This window comes from Pogona vitticeps, chromosome 1, assembly GCF_051106095.1.
Source record: "Pogona vitticeps strain Pit_001003342236 chromosome 1, PviZW2.1, whole genome shotgun sequence".
Taxonomy (NCBI): domain Eukaryota; kingdom Metazoa; phylum Chordata; class Lepidosauria; order Squamata; family Agamidae; genus Pogona; species Pogona vitticeps.
Window position 1 is genome coordinate 320,452,837 of NC_135783.1, and position 14,754 is coordinate 320,467,590.

Sequence of the window (14,754 nt, forward strand, 5' to 3'; positions counted from 1 at the left end):
GTCAAGACAATATGATGGAGTCATTGTGAATTGTTCCAAAATCCATGCTGACATGTTATCTTTGATACTGAGGTACTAGGGTTAAAATAACATTCTAGTTTCAAGTTAAATATATCTAGAGATTTCTTTATCAAGCAAGTTTTTACAAAACCAGAAAAACGCAAAAAGCCACAACCAAAAACAGCAGCTGAATTGATTTTGAAGTTACGACTCTTGGGCATTTCTGAGGCAGGACCACTGAACACACAACGTATCTGTATGATCTGAATATTGAGACAGAATGAGAGATGTCTGAATACAGTACCTTGAACTCTAGCTGGTGATCTGATTGTTCTACCTGGAACAATTTCATATCAATTCAGCTCAAATTCAGAGAACGCTTTGAACCTACTATAGTCTCTGGACAAAAAGGTTTGAAAGTGAAACTATTAAAAAACAACACTGTACATAAACTTCCCAAACCTGTTTGACCAAACCCAGGATGGAAGCAGAAACAAAATGTACAGATTACTATTACAACACCCTGACAATATCTGAAGTACAAGCTGGATTCCGAAGGGGCAGAGGAACTAGAGACCAAATTGCCAACATGCGCTGGATTATGGAGAAAGCCAGAGAGTTGCAGAAAAACATCTACTTCTGTTTCATTGACTATGCAAAAGCCTTTGTGTGGACCACAGCAAGCTATGGCAAGTCCTTAAAGAAATGGGAGTGCCTGACCACCTTGTCTATCTCCTGAGAAACCTATATGTGGGACAGGAAGCAACAGTTAGAACTGGATATGGAACAAGTGATTGGTTCAAAATTGGGAAAGGAGTACGACAAGGCTGTATATTGTCCCCATGCTTATTTAACTTATATCGAGAATACACCATGCAAAAGGCAGGACAAGGCTGTATATTGACCCCCGGCTTATTTAACTTATATGCAGAATACATCATGCGGGAGGAATCCCAAGCCGGAATTAAGACTGCCAGAAGAAATATCAACAACCTCTGATATGCAGATGATACCACTCTGATGGCAGAAAATGAGGAGGAATTAAAGAACCTTGTAATAAGGGTGAAAGAGGAGAGTGCAAAAAACGGCCTGAAACTCAACATCAAAAAAACTAAGATCATGGCCACTGGTCGCATCACCTCCTGGGAAACTGAAGGGGAAGATATGGAGGCAGTGACAGATTTTATTTTCTTGGGCTCCATGATCACTGCAGATGGAGACAGTAGCCATGAAATTAAAAGACGCCTGCTTCTTGGGAGGAAAGCGATGACAAACCTTGACAGCATCTTAAAAAGCAGAGACATCACCTTGCCAACAAAAGTCCGAATAGTCAAAGCTATGGTTTTTCCTGTCGTGATGTATGAAAGTGAGAGCTGGACCATAAAGAAAGCAGACCGCCAAAGAATTGATGCCTTAGAATTGTGGTGCTGGAAGAGGCTCTTGAGAGTCCGGACTGCAAGGAGAACAAACCTATCCATTTTAAAGGAAATCAAACCAGAGTGTTCACTGGAAGGACAGATCCTGAAGCTGAGGCTCCAGTACTTTGGCCATCTCATGAGAAGACTCCTTGGAAAAGACCTTGATGTTAGGAAAGTGTGACGGCAAGAGGAGAAGGGGATGACAGAGGATGAGATGGCTGGACAGTGTCTGCGAAGCAACCAACATGAGTTTGACACAACTCCGGGAGGCAATGGAAGATAGGAGGGCCTGGCGTGCTCGGGTCCATGGGGTCACGAAGAGTCGGACACGACTAAATGACTAAATGACAACAACGACAATATCTGATCTCATCTGATTTTGAAAGTTAGGTTGGCTCAGTACTTAGATAAGAGACCACCCAGGAATGCCATGGATCTCCAGGTACAGCTAGGAAAAGTATCTCACCTGAAATCCTGGAGAGCCATTAACAATCACAGTTGCCAATTTTGGGCTGGATAGACCAATGGTCTGACTCATAATAAGGCAAGTCACCTGTGTACTGCAATTAACAATTGTGTCTTGAGGCTATCTTAAAGTGTCTACGAAGCTGTTGTCCAGAACACCGTTGGCTTTTTTGAGAGAAAACGCAAAAGCGAGATAGAACTTTAAAATATACTCTTGGGAAAGTTCTGGGGCTTCTATTTGAAGAGTCCCTCCTAGTTCCATCCTTCAGAGATGACTGGACAATTCCAGGCTGCAGTTCAGATGCAGACAATACAGAGGGTTAATAGAGGCAGCTGCTTATAAGCAGACTGCATAGGACTGTTCTGTGCTATCATTGTAACCACACAGCTGCCTATGGCTGTTGGTATTTATTAAAATAGCGAAATCAATGCCAGTTTTGAAAAGCAACCACTACCTCCCTGAATTCCCCCAGTTAAATCTCCTTTCCCTTTTTAAAGGCACCCCCAGATCAGGACTGTTCCCTGCTGGCTAAATCTTGGGTACCAAAGCTGGTGTTACAAGCTTTGAACAGGCTGATCTCTTAATCCAGCTGTGCTCATTCATCTGAAACTGAAAGCAGCTCCTTTTTATGTCCACCGCTTCTCAGCATTAAGTTCTCTTTGATGTAATTCTCGCTTCCGACTCCTTTTCCCTTCATGGAGAAGATTAGTGTGAAATTGGCCTGCTTCTCCAGAGACTGCAGTGTTAAGCCTTCAATACTTGATGCTTACTGGAAATCTTTAACCAAAGTGAGCAGTTGGTGAACGAGTTGAGAGGACTGTGTCTTGTGTCTGGGCTTCACACTGGAGTGTAGAACAAGAAAATGAGAGTACTAATGCTACAAAACTGATTTTACTCACACCTGCACAAAAGACTCCATAGTCCTGCAGAGAAATCCAGAAGACATACATATTGAATAACCCACAAAATGAAGAAATATTGGAAGATAATACTCGCAACAACTTTCACCATAATTTATTCAATCCAGGGAAGTAGTCATCACCTGTAAGCCAAAAACTGTAAAATTCCTTTCCCCTTAAGAATTCTCTTTTCTTGGAATTTCCATCCTTCATGAGCCATTTCTTGCAGTGTATCTAGATGACTTTGACTGACTGTTGCACTCCAATGTTCTCTACGCTGCCCTCAATTGTTTTTTTCACATGAATTTTTAGTTATTGTAAAGGAGAAATAAAATTCAATTGCTCTGCCAGCTTGTCCAGTGTAGATAGGCAAAAACATTGCTGATGATTTTTTCAGACTATCACACTTGAATTAAAAAAAATTCCTGTTGGCAAAAGCAACATGTTTTACTGCTTCCTGTTGAGTGCAACATGGAGACTGCTGGTGAATTACCCGTCCATTATTTTCCGTATAGGACCTTAACTACCTTACAGGTTCTTTTACTTTTTCAAATGGTAAAATACCATTATTTTGCTATAAAAGAGAAAACAGAGAAATAATGACAGGAGATCTATAGTTAAAGCTCCACCATATCAGAAAATTGATTAATTAAGAGATAATTCATAACTTCTCTTTGAGGCACATTTAAAATGAAGCAATAAAATGGACAGAATTTGCAAGGAAGAAAGGTTTAATTAACATCGCAGGGGGCCTCTGATATACTAAGTACTCATCATAGGAGGTTCACAGCCATGGTGGAGGGCACTACTGTACTTATACAGTGTCGAATACTACGCCACTACATTATAGGTGAGTAAATTATCATGTTAGTTTTACTGTACTTTCAGCTGATTGAAGGCTGTGCTAAAGGGCTGTAAAGTGGAAGCAGCAATTTTAGATTAATATATTACCTAACTTTTTGACACTTACACATTTCATTGTGCCTTTGGAGCACAGAGAGTGGTTTTATTTCATCTGTAATTTTCCTTTTGTGGTTGTTGGTTTTTATTTTAATTTATATTACAGTGGGGTCTTGACTTGAGAACTTAATCTGTATTGGAAGGCGGTTCTCAAGTCAAAAAGTCTGTAAGTCAAGTCTCCATTGACCTACAGTGCATTGAAAACCGGTTAATCCCGTAACAGGCCGTTTTTTGTTCCATTTTGGTTTTTTTCTGGTCTGTAAGTCAAATCTCAGTCTGCGAGTCAAACCTAAATTTTGCGGCCAGAGAAGTCTGTAACTCAAAAAGTCTGTAAGTCAAGCCGTCTGTAAGTCAAGAGTCCACTGTATTTTAAATGTTGGTGGCTGAAATCCTGTTGCTTAGCATAGTAGGCTGCACTAAAATGGGCCTACTGAATCATGGGGTGGTTAGTGAGTTAACTTTGTAAGTTTCACTGATTCAAATGGGCCTTCTTTGGTTCTAATGTAGTTTAGCACAGTAAGTTGCACTTGGATCAGCAAAATTTCTGGAAAAGTTGACTCACCAAATCCCCATTGATTCAATGGGCCTACTCTAGTATGACTTGCTATAATAAGAAACAGGATTTCAGCCATTATTATTCCATTTGGAAACCATTTTGGCTGAAATACAGTGTAAAATATTTCAAATAGATAAATAATTCAGCAGGTAGGTAATTAAGCATTACCTGTGAATAAGTCCCAATAAATTTTCTGAGGTTTGTGTCTGGATAGACTAGAATAGGGAGTGCACTGCAGGTTACAACAGCACTACGTATTTTAAGAGCATTTGTGGTATTTGTACTTTAATACTTCATAATAGATATAGCAATGGTAGTACAGTGGTGTCTCGACTTACGAACTTAATCCGTCCCAGAAGATGTTCGCAAGCTGAAATGTTCATAAGTTGAATCAACACTTCCCATTGAAATACATTGAAACCCGATTAATCTGTTCCTGCTTTTTTTTTTTTGTATGTAAGTCGAAGCATTAGTTCCCATAGGAACTAATGGAAAACCGGTTAATCCGCCCTCTACCACTAGGGGGAGAATTTTTTGACTTAAGATAACTTAGGTTAAAAAAGGGGCAGGAAAGGAGGGAGGGAACAATGGGGAAAAAGAGGAAAGAAAGAAGGTCATCACTGGGGCACACAGAACCCTCAGACAAAGGTTTGTGCTTTTAAGCACAAAAAGAGAGAAGGCAGAGAGAAAGAAGACAATTGGGGGGGGGGAGAGAGAGTTGGAGTCTGAAACACATTTTAAACCTACACATGCTAAGTGAGCCAACCTGCATGCTAAACCCACACATTTTAAACCAAACTAAGCAACATTTTAGAGCCCACCAGCCAGCACAGAACTTTGCAAAAACATTTCTGATTTTAAAACCAAAAGACTAAACTCCATTTTAGAGCAAACCAGCAAGCACAGACCCTTGCAGAAAGTGTCTGCAAGACCAATTGGAGCACAGAAACATAACCCGAAATCCAAGCTGCAAAAACCCTGTACAGAAAACAAACGGAACAAATCAGAAATGCACGGAAATCAAAGGAAAAAGCAAGGGAAGCATGCAAGACACATCGAAAATGGGCACCCCCCAAAAGCAATCAACCCCCCAAGACCCATTGGAAATGGGGGGAACCAAAAAACAAACCCCTCAAGACCCATCAAATTGGAAAAATCATTCAAAAAACAATCAACCCCCCATCAGAAATGGGGGGGGGAACCAAAAAACAAATAACCCCCAAGACCCATCAAAACACAGAAACATAACCCCCCAGCCGAAAACCATGCTGCAAAAATACCAAGAACAGTTTTTAAAAAGCATAAAGCAGCACCTTACCTTAGCAGGCAGCCTCCTCGGGTTGCACACCCTCTTAACTGCTGGGGTGAAAGAGCTACAAAGAAGCTGCCTCATCGCCACCTATAGCTAGCTATTTGAATCTCCTGCCGTTTCCCCCTGCCTTTTAGTGTTAATAAGTCGAAGCTCTGTTTGCAAGTCAAAGCTAAATTTTGCGACCGGAGCTGTTCGTAAGTCGAAATGTTTGTAGGTAGGGGCGTTCGTAAGTGGAGGCACCACTGTACTGTATGATTTACAGCGTGAAATCTTGGACCAGCAGCATTAATGTGCATGGAGAGTTGCTGTCCCACCACCACATGCTGCCCAAGGCACTCACCTTGCTCTGCCTAATAAAGAGGAAGCCCTGAACTTACTAGAGATATGTGTGCTTCTGAGAAAAAATTTACATGGGGCTGACCTAAGCAACAGTTCTGATTTCAAAGTGAAGGAGGACAATATTCTTTTTGTTGAAATGTGCTGTAACATTTCTGGATTCCAGGACTGGAAAAGATTCCAAAGCACCTCTAAATGACAAGAATTGCTACATATATTGTAATCTCCAATGATTGCAGATGCTTCCTTGTATGTTTGTTCTTGGAACTTCTTTCTACAGAAGACATGACCAATCGAGTTGTTTAGCTTGGGAGTCAAACTGGGTAATAAAGTGAGATTACTAAAAATTTAGGCAACCACAAAATATGTAAGAGGAGACTATGGCATGGGGTAGGGTGATGGTGGACTGGGTGGGAAAATGTGAAATACAAATGTGACAGAAACAAGGAAGCTTCAGGAACCTTGAAGACCAAGATTTTTTGTGTAGCATAAGGATCCACAGTTCCTTTTTACAAAAAGATCAATATTTGAATGTGACAAAGCAATCCAGATAGAAAGTAGGTCTGTTTTTATTGATAGACATTTGGCTGATTTTTAACAGATTTATAAAAGATTTATGACTTCCAGGCATCTAAAAATAGCAGCAACAAAATTTTCTTTAAAGGCGATACCTTTATAGGCCATTAATAAAAAAGAACCATACACTGTGTGAGCTTTCGAGGGTAAATCCCACTTCTTCAAAGCAAGTGCCAAAACTCCAAACGTTCGTGGCAAGATGGGATTTGCCAGGCAGTTATTCTCAGCTGTAAAGTTCTTATCAAGATAAATTTTGCCAGGCACCTCTGTTTAAGATGAGGCAAGCAGTTGTTTTAAAGTTACCACGGAGGCAGCTGTGGGTTGGATTTCATACTCTAGTTCTCCAAACAAATGGGCACATGGTTGAAATAGTTTCAACCATGAACACAACTAATATCACAAAATATCACAATTTAAAGCCGAATTGGATCATGGGAAACTACTATTGAAAGTTATTTTATGCATTTATTTTTATCTTAGCTTTTTCTCTTACAGGATCCAAGGAGTTTCATTCTTGTTACCAATTACAGTACTTGAGCACTAATTACTGCAGTTATTGTTACAATGTTAAAATAGTAACAGGTTGTGCTGTTCATATTGCTAGTTGCTCCTACATTGCTTTAAAAAAAATCTTTAACACTGATAAACTATAGAGAGGTTTGAAAATGTTCGTCTTAGAATTAGAGGTGACTGAAGGACATACTCCACTTCAAACAGAATGAAATCTTGGACCAGCACTGCTGAAGTTGATTTTTTATTTCAATACATGACAATGACAGTTCTCTTATAGGTTGTTGTTGTTCTGTGCCATCAAGTCAGAACCGAATAATAGTGACCTCTAATACGGCTTCCAAGGTGAGATGTTTAAAGAGTGGTTTTACCAATTCAATATCCTGAGTGAATTTCCATGGCCAAGTAGAGATTTGAACCCAGGCCTCCTGAGTATTAGTCCACCACTCTATCCACTACACCACACTAGATATCTCATATAAATTTACAGTGGTGCTTCACTTGACGTTTTTAATCCATTCCAGCAAAATTGCTGTAGAGCGAAATCGTCGTCAAGCAAAATAAAAAAGCCAATTGAAATGCATTGAAAACCATTCAATGCGTTCCAATGGGCGAAATACCTGCTCGTCCAGCAAAGATCCTCCATATGGCGGCCATTTTCGGGTGCCTGTAAAGCAAAGAATCCATCCCTAACACAGCGGGGAGCCATTTTGCACAGCAGGCGACCATTTTGAAACCCGACGATCAGCTGTTTCCTGATTGTCACAAAGCGAAAAATCGGTTCCCGAAGTAGGGAACCGATCATCATAAAGCGTTTTTTTCCTTTGAAACATCTTTTTGCGATCGCAAAAGCGATTGCAAAAACCTAATCGTCAAGCGGATTCATCGTTTAATGAGGTAATTGTTAAGCGAGGCACCACTGTATGTTGAAAGTTTAGTTACAGTGGCAGTACAGTGGTGCCCCGTATAGCGAGGGTTAATCCGTTCCGGATTAACCCTTGCTATACGGAATCATCGCTAAACGGGTAGGGGAAAGGTATTGGAACGCATTAAACTTCGTTTAATGCGTTCCAATACCTTCGTTACTTACCCGTTCAGCGAGGATTCCAGGTGCCGGCAGCCATTTTCGCGCCTTCGCTAAGCGAGGGCAGGGCGCGAAAACGGCTGCCGGCAGCCATTTCCGGGCTTCCGGCGGCCATTTTGGAACCGCCGATCAGCTGTTCGGCGGCTCCAAAATGGCCGCCGCAATACCCGATCTTCGCAATGCGGGTTTTCCCCATTGCGAAGATCGGGTATGTTTCCGTATAGCGATCCCGAAAAAGGGATCGCTATACGGAAACATCGCTATACGGTGCACTCGTTAAGCGAGGCACCACTGTATGAGATTCTCAGGATCTGATGAGACATGTTATGTGACTGTTTTGGTCCAGAATGTGAGACCACCTTTTCATGTGTCCTTGTTGTTACTCTTAATTTCAATGCTTTGCCTCAAGTTATTCATCTGCTTTTAGCTCACCTTTTACCCCCTCAATGTTCCTCTCTACCTTCTTCCAAATAAATTGTCTTAACCAGAACTTAGAAGAATTTGACTTTTCAGATGCATCTGAAGAAGTGGGCTGCAATCCATAAAAGTGTGGGCCAAATAAAAACTTATTTCTCTTTCAGGTGGCGCAGGACCCTGTTTTTGCTGCAAAAGACTAACACAGCTGCCTCCTTACGAAAAAAACCACAATTTTTTGGACTACAATTCTTCGAATCTCCATGGTGTGGTACAAAGAAATAACTCTTCCAAACTTAGTCTATTCAATGGCTTTCACTGCTGCTTTCACTTGAGAATGTCTGTTAATGGCCTCATATATCCTGTGATATCTTTATTCCACCACAATCTCCTTTCCCTGGAACTGGAACCAAAGGATACCTTTAAAAAACAGAAATGCCACGGCTGAAACTGACAGAGAAACATCATCCTTTGAACAGTACAGTACATCTATTTCCCTGACAGGCCCAAGCCTGGGGGGGGGGGGGAAGGGGAACAATAATTCAAACATAATACATCCTTCCTCCTACATATCTAAAATTATACCATGGTCTACAATGGGGCTATTCTACCATGCCCTCTCTCCCTCCTGTTTCTTTCTTTCTTTCTTTCTTTCTTTCTTTCTTTCTTTCTTTCTTTCTTTCTTTCTTTCTTTCTTTCTTTCTTTTGGGTTGTGGTGAGTATTTTAATTTAACATATTATCTAACCTAAAGCCTGCTGACTATTTTAAAAATATATAAATGTCCCAGAAAAGGTACTGTCCTGCCAATGTTTCCTTTAAAAAAAATCCTAACCCACCAGTGCACCTGAAAATATGTACAGACTAATCTGAAATGTTATTTTTATATTCTGTCCCAATGAACATGGTGCTTTCCCCCTCGCTTTAGCTGTTCTGGAGAGTTAAGGGTGTGACCACACAGAGAAACTGATCACATTTTGTACTGCACAGGCAGAGGTTCAGTATGATCTACTACTTTCTGGGGCTGGTCTGGAGTTGCTTTCAGGGAGGCTGCCTCGTGCATACTGTCCCTTTCTGGAATGATCAGACCTGTACTTTCCAGCCATCTGATCATACCCTAAATGACACAACAAAAGAAGTCTCTCTGTCTGGCAAAAACTACAAGTCCGTAACCTCTCAGTGCACAGTATCTGTTCTAGACAAGGGCATGGATTCAGCAATTCACTTTTCCACATCTTCTTCTGCTTCAACACTGTTTCTGATTCCCACGAAATCTAGACCAGTGGTTCTTAACCTTTGTTACTCAGATGCTTTTGAACTGCAACTCCCAGAAACTCCAGTCAGCACAGTTGGTGGTAAGGCTTCTGGGAGTTGCAGTCCAAAACTCTTGAGTAACCCAAGGTTAAGAACCAGTGATCTAGACGAAGAGATCCATAAAGCAGGTAAGTTAAGTTTGTGTAGACAGATATCTTTCTGCAGACTCTCCAATTGAGATTCAATTTCCCCTCATGGTTCCAGGCTGGGACAGAGATCACTGGATGCCTGGGCCCTAATTCAAGTGCCCTCTTCCTATCTAGGCACTATTGCCTGATCTGTCATTTATGGTGGAAACATATCCAGTGCTCTCTGGTAATGCTCACAGATGTTATATTATGTGCCATCAAATGCCATCCAACTTACAACAAACTCTAATAAGATTACCAAGGAATGTGGTATCGAAGGAGTGGTTTTATGAGTGCCAGCCCTCCAGTGAGTTTCCATGGCTGAGGGGGGACTTGAACCCAGTATCTTGAGTCCTAGTCCCGCCTTCTCTCCACCATACCACACTGGTTTGGAGATACTTCCCTTTATTAGGCAAAAAGAAAATGAAAATAATATTCAAAACAAAGTCATGAGACTGATCTGGAAACTTCCCACCCGGTTACTTCATTCCATTCCATGTTTACCACATTGTCTCCACGAGAGGTTCCAGCCTCCCTTGGCTTCTGTTTAGCAACCTGACTAAAAACCCACAACAACCATTAAATCTTGTGGCTTTTTAGACCGTGCCCTCTCTCAAGAAATGTTTTTTTTTTTCACTGCAATTCCCAGAAGCCACCTCTCCGGCCGCCACCCAACACGGCCGCTCGCCGAGGGAGTTTAAAAACTGACGCCCCAAAAAGCTAACTTTCTCAGCCTTGCGGTTCTTTTCGAGGCCTGAGAGAGACGCCTCCTCTCCCGGGCGCTCCCTGCCTCCGCGCCGCCTGCCTCCCCGGCTCAGCGCCATGGCCCCAGGCCGGAGCCTGGAGTCGCGTCCCTGGGGCTCAGCCCGGGGCTTCCTCCTCCCTCGGACACCAGCCCTCCCTCTCGCCGGTTCGCAAATCACTCCTTCCCGTGTCAGCCAGCAAATTGGTTTATCCTCCCCCCCATCTCGGCTTTCATTACCTTGCCGAAATGAAGCGATATCTCCTCGGTGGAGGCTTCCCGCCACCGCCGCCGGTACCCAAATCATGAGAGCTGGCATAATAAATGAAGACAAAGTGCCGGCGCGGCCCGGGCCATCTCTCCCGCCGCAGCGCCAGCCGCTGCCAGCTTCATTATTCGCTTAAGTTGCCGGAGAAAATTACTTAACCCTGACCCGTGTATTAGGGGGCCTGTATTAATGCCGCGACAGGCGCCTCTTACAGCAGAGAACAATTTATTAGAGCCGAAACAGGCTGCTTTTCTCTGTCATTTTTCCAATCTGAGCTTTGAACACACATCATTAAACTTGTCTGACTCTCTCCCCTTCTCCATCATTCCTTTTTTATTTATTTTTTTAAAATGGAAAGTGCTGGAGAGAAGGGAGATTGTTCTGAACCCGGCCAACCAAAGGCCTCCGCCTTATATTTTTACCGCCACCGCCGCCGCCCCCCCCCCCGCAATCTCCCGCGCTTCTTCGCCCTCGCGGTATCTCCATCTCTGTCTAATTTGTGCCGCTCCGCACTTTCTTCCCTCCCTTCCTTTGTATTTCTGGTTCCTAAGATACTCCCGGTTTCTTCTTGCTAGGGAAGGCTTCACTGAGGCAGTTGCAGGCGAAGCTCTTTCTTGGCGAAAGGCTCGTCCTGGGCCGCTTGCCTTTCGGCGAAAGGCATTCACTCCAAAGTAGTGTGCAAAGTACAAAGCGTGCAAATTGTTAGAGCGCGTTCGGGGGCCTTGCCCAGAGCTGACCGAACTAGATTTAAGTTGTTTTTCGTTTAATTTATTCGTTCTATTTCACCTTTCTATTAGAATTATAACCAGTTTGATTTCTTATTATACTAGTGTAACTATACATATGGTGTAACAGTGTATTGTTATAGTGGAACAACTGCACAACGCACTAAAAATTTTTAAAGCATATTTGAAGCAAACAATCATTTAAAGAATAAAGAGGAAGCAGTACTGACAAAAAAATCTGGAAGCTGGGTCACGGCAACTGGACTTCTTTCTTACTAAGGTGAAACGCTTTTGCAACTCATCCATTCTGAAGCCCTAAGAAGCTGTACTTGGATGAGTAGCAAACCATTTCAACTTAATAAGAAAGAAGTCCAGTTGCCATGACTCAATTTCCAGATAACCTCACCTGGATGACTGAGAATCTCCACAGATATACTGACAAAAAAGCAAACCAATACTGTATAAACATTTCTCTTTTTTAAAAACCTCATTAAATCATACATTAAAAGTGACAAGGTATAAAAGGATTTTAACCAATCCTCTTAAGTGAAGGAGATGGGCTAGGTAATTTTTTCCCCAAGAGGGAGCTGAACATTCTCAGAGCCACCACCAAGAAGGCCCCGTTGCTTGAATCTCAATCTCTGATGACTTGGAGAAATACTGATGGGTTCATTATACTGTAAGGAGCACATGGGTGAAGGCATGTGAATCCATGCTCTCCCCTGCATTACAGTATAGTTTTCATAGGACCTCTCAGACTCCTTCTCTCTCTCTTTTGGAAATACCAGCAATAAGCCTAGTTAAGAATAAAGCACCTGGGAGGTAAGGCAGATAAACAACAAACAGGGAGTAGGCATGTTTTGTCTTGATTTAATGTGCTTTGAGATGTAGAGCTTCTAGCACTACCAGCTAAAAGACATAATGCTGCAATTTTGTCTATGAACAAGTTTTTGTGGGGGAACAAAATTATGGATGAAGCAATGGGAAAACACAAGATAGTTACAATTGGAAATAACATTTGGACTCCTTTGTTGAATTCAGTAAATGAGGCAGATGAATTGCCTTATAAAAGTCTTGTCCAGAAGCAACTTTACTCTCAAATCATTGTATGCTTACTGAAATCTTACTGAATTTGCTATTCACTGCCAGCACACTTCTGATGATAGTCTTGCTCTTGTTTGCATTCAGGCTTTGTTCAACTACATTTAAGGAGTTGTATTTTGGGAGAGGGCTGTGGAATGATGCAGCAAGGGCAAAAGTACTTTATTCCACTCATTTACAGAATCACACAGTTTAACATCATTCCAAAAGCTTTAAAAATGCATAGTCTTCAGGCAGTTTACGGTTCCTATTAAAAAAATCAATAAACTCTTAATACTGATCTTTAGTAAAAACATCTGTAGTATTAATGTTCATTTTCTGTGCATTATATTTCATATATTAATATTGAACTTGCAATATAATACACAGTCAAGAAAATACACTTTAACTCCTGTTAAATACAAGGAAACATTAGTATTTGTTTTATTATTGATACTTTTCAATGTAAATTCGTAGGGCAACTGTATAAACCAACACTTAAGGGAAAAGACAATAATACTGGTAGCAAGCTTAAGTTAAAAAGCAACAACTATAAAAAGCACAACCACTTGATCAGAAATAGCCTTCATATTGGTTGCTACCAGGCTTTGGAATGCACTGCCCCGAGAAGCCAGGTAGGCCCCTTCCCTCTTGTTCTCTCTTCAAGCAAAAACTTTCCTTTTCAGGCAGGCTTTTAAGCCAAGGTCTTGAGAATGTGGTATTTATGAAATTTAGAGACGTTTAAATGTTTATAAAATGTTTTTGCAATTGTTTTTAATATTGGCAAACAATTGTTTTCATATAGATCCTTAATAATCTTACTTACTTTTTCCTACGAACCACTTCCTCAATATGCTATTTTCTTTCTTGTACCTGTATGTCAGGCTAGCTGTAGGTTTGATCTGTCTTCTCCCTATTCCTCTCTTACTTTCCTCTTTTTCTTTCTTAATTGGTGCATAATGCATCCCCTCCAATATTTGAACTCTCAGTCAGATTCATGGTGTGCTGGACGTACTCGTAGTAATTACTACTCATGTAAGGCCCCAGGCATCTCACACCAAAATATTCTGCTTCTCTCCAGAGCCCAGAGACTCATTATTAATTTATTTACTTGTTTATTGCATTTATATCCCACCTTACCTCTACTGAACTCAAGGTGGTTTACAGAGCTCTCCTCCTTCATATTTTGTTCCCACAACCACTCTGTAGGTAGGTCAGTCTGAGACAGTGTACTGGCCTGAGGTCACCCAGTGAGTTTCCTCATTGAGTTGTGATTTAAATTCAGGCCTCCCAGATCCTAGCTTGAAATTAACTAACACAGCACCCTATTCTCACTAAAAGCTTTGTCTAAAAGCGATATCATTTACTGTATATAATATATATAAATCTCCCTCATTTGCAGTGCATTCCTAGTTCCTCTGGACAGATGCCCATGTTGTGCCAGGGAGGGGCTTGTGACAGCAAAGGGTAGTGTTAACATCCATCACAAGTGCCCCTTATATTCTCACATAAAGCACTGGTTTATTTCTTTATCTAAAGCACTTATATTCCATTCTTCAGCCATTACAGCTTCCAGAGAAATTCAAAATAACTTCCAAGCTCTCAGTTTAAGCCGTACAAACATAATAAGAGCCACACTAGAAAAGTGTGGGCCTAACTAGGCCAGTGACCTGTTTCCCATAGTGGCCAGCCATGTATCCATGAGAAGCCTAGTCATAAAATCATACAATAAGGGCAGCAGCAAAAATGAAATGCAGTTAATATATTGAAAATTCAGCATTTCTTAAAGATGTTCCCAACCATTGGTTGCCAGATGTTCTTGGACTAAAATTCTCAGAAGCCAATAGCTGTGCTGGCCAGGATTTCTGGGAGTTGTAGTCCAAATATATCTGGGGACTCAAGGTTGGGAATGATTTCTTTACAGAGATTTATTTTTATCCTCTACAGTTACTGTACATCCCCAAGAGT

At 41.4% G+C, this 14,754-nt stretch overlaps 1 long non-coding RNA gene across 1 annotated transcript; it reads right to left on the reverse strand.

The window, feature by feature from the left end:
• Positions 1-3,825: 3,825 nt before the first annotated feature.
• On the reverse strand, positions 3,826-14,377 carry LOC144589082 (uncharacterized). Its single transcript, XR_013544980.1, has 2 exons — positions 10,954-14,377; positions 3,826-8,951 (listed from the first exon to the last, which is right to left on the reverse strand). It is a non-coding gene; the product is annotated as an uncharacterized LOC144589082 (long non-coding RNA).
• Between the last annotated feature and the right edge of the window lie 377 nt (positions 14,378-14,754).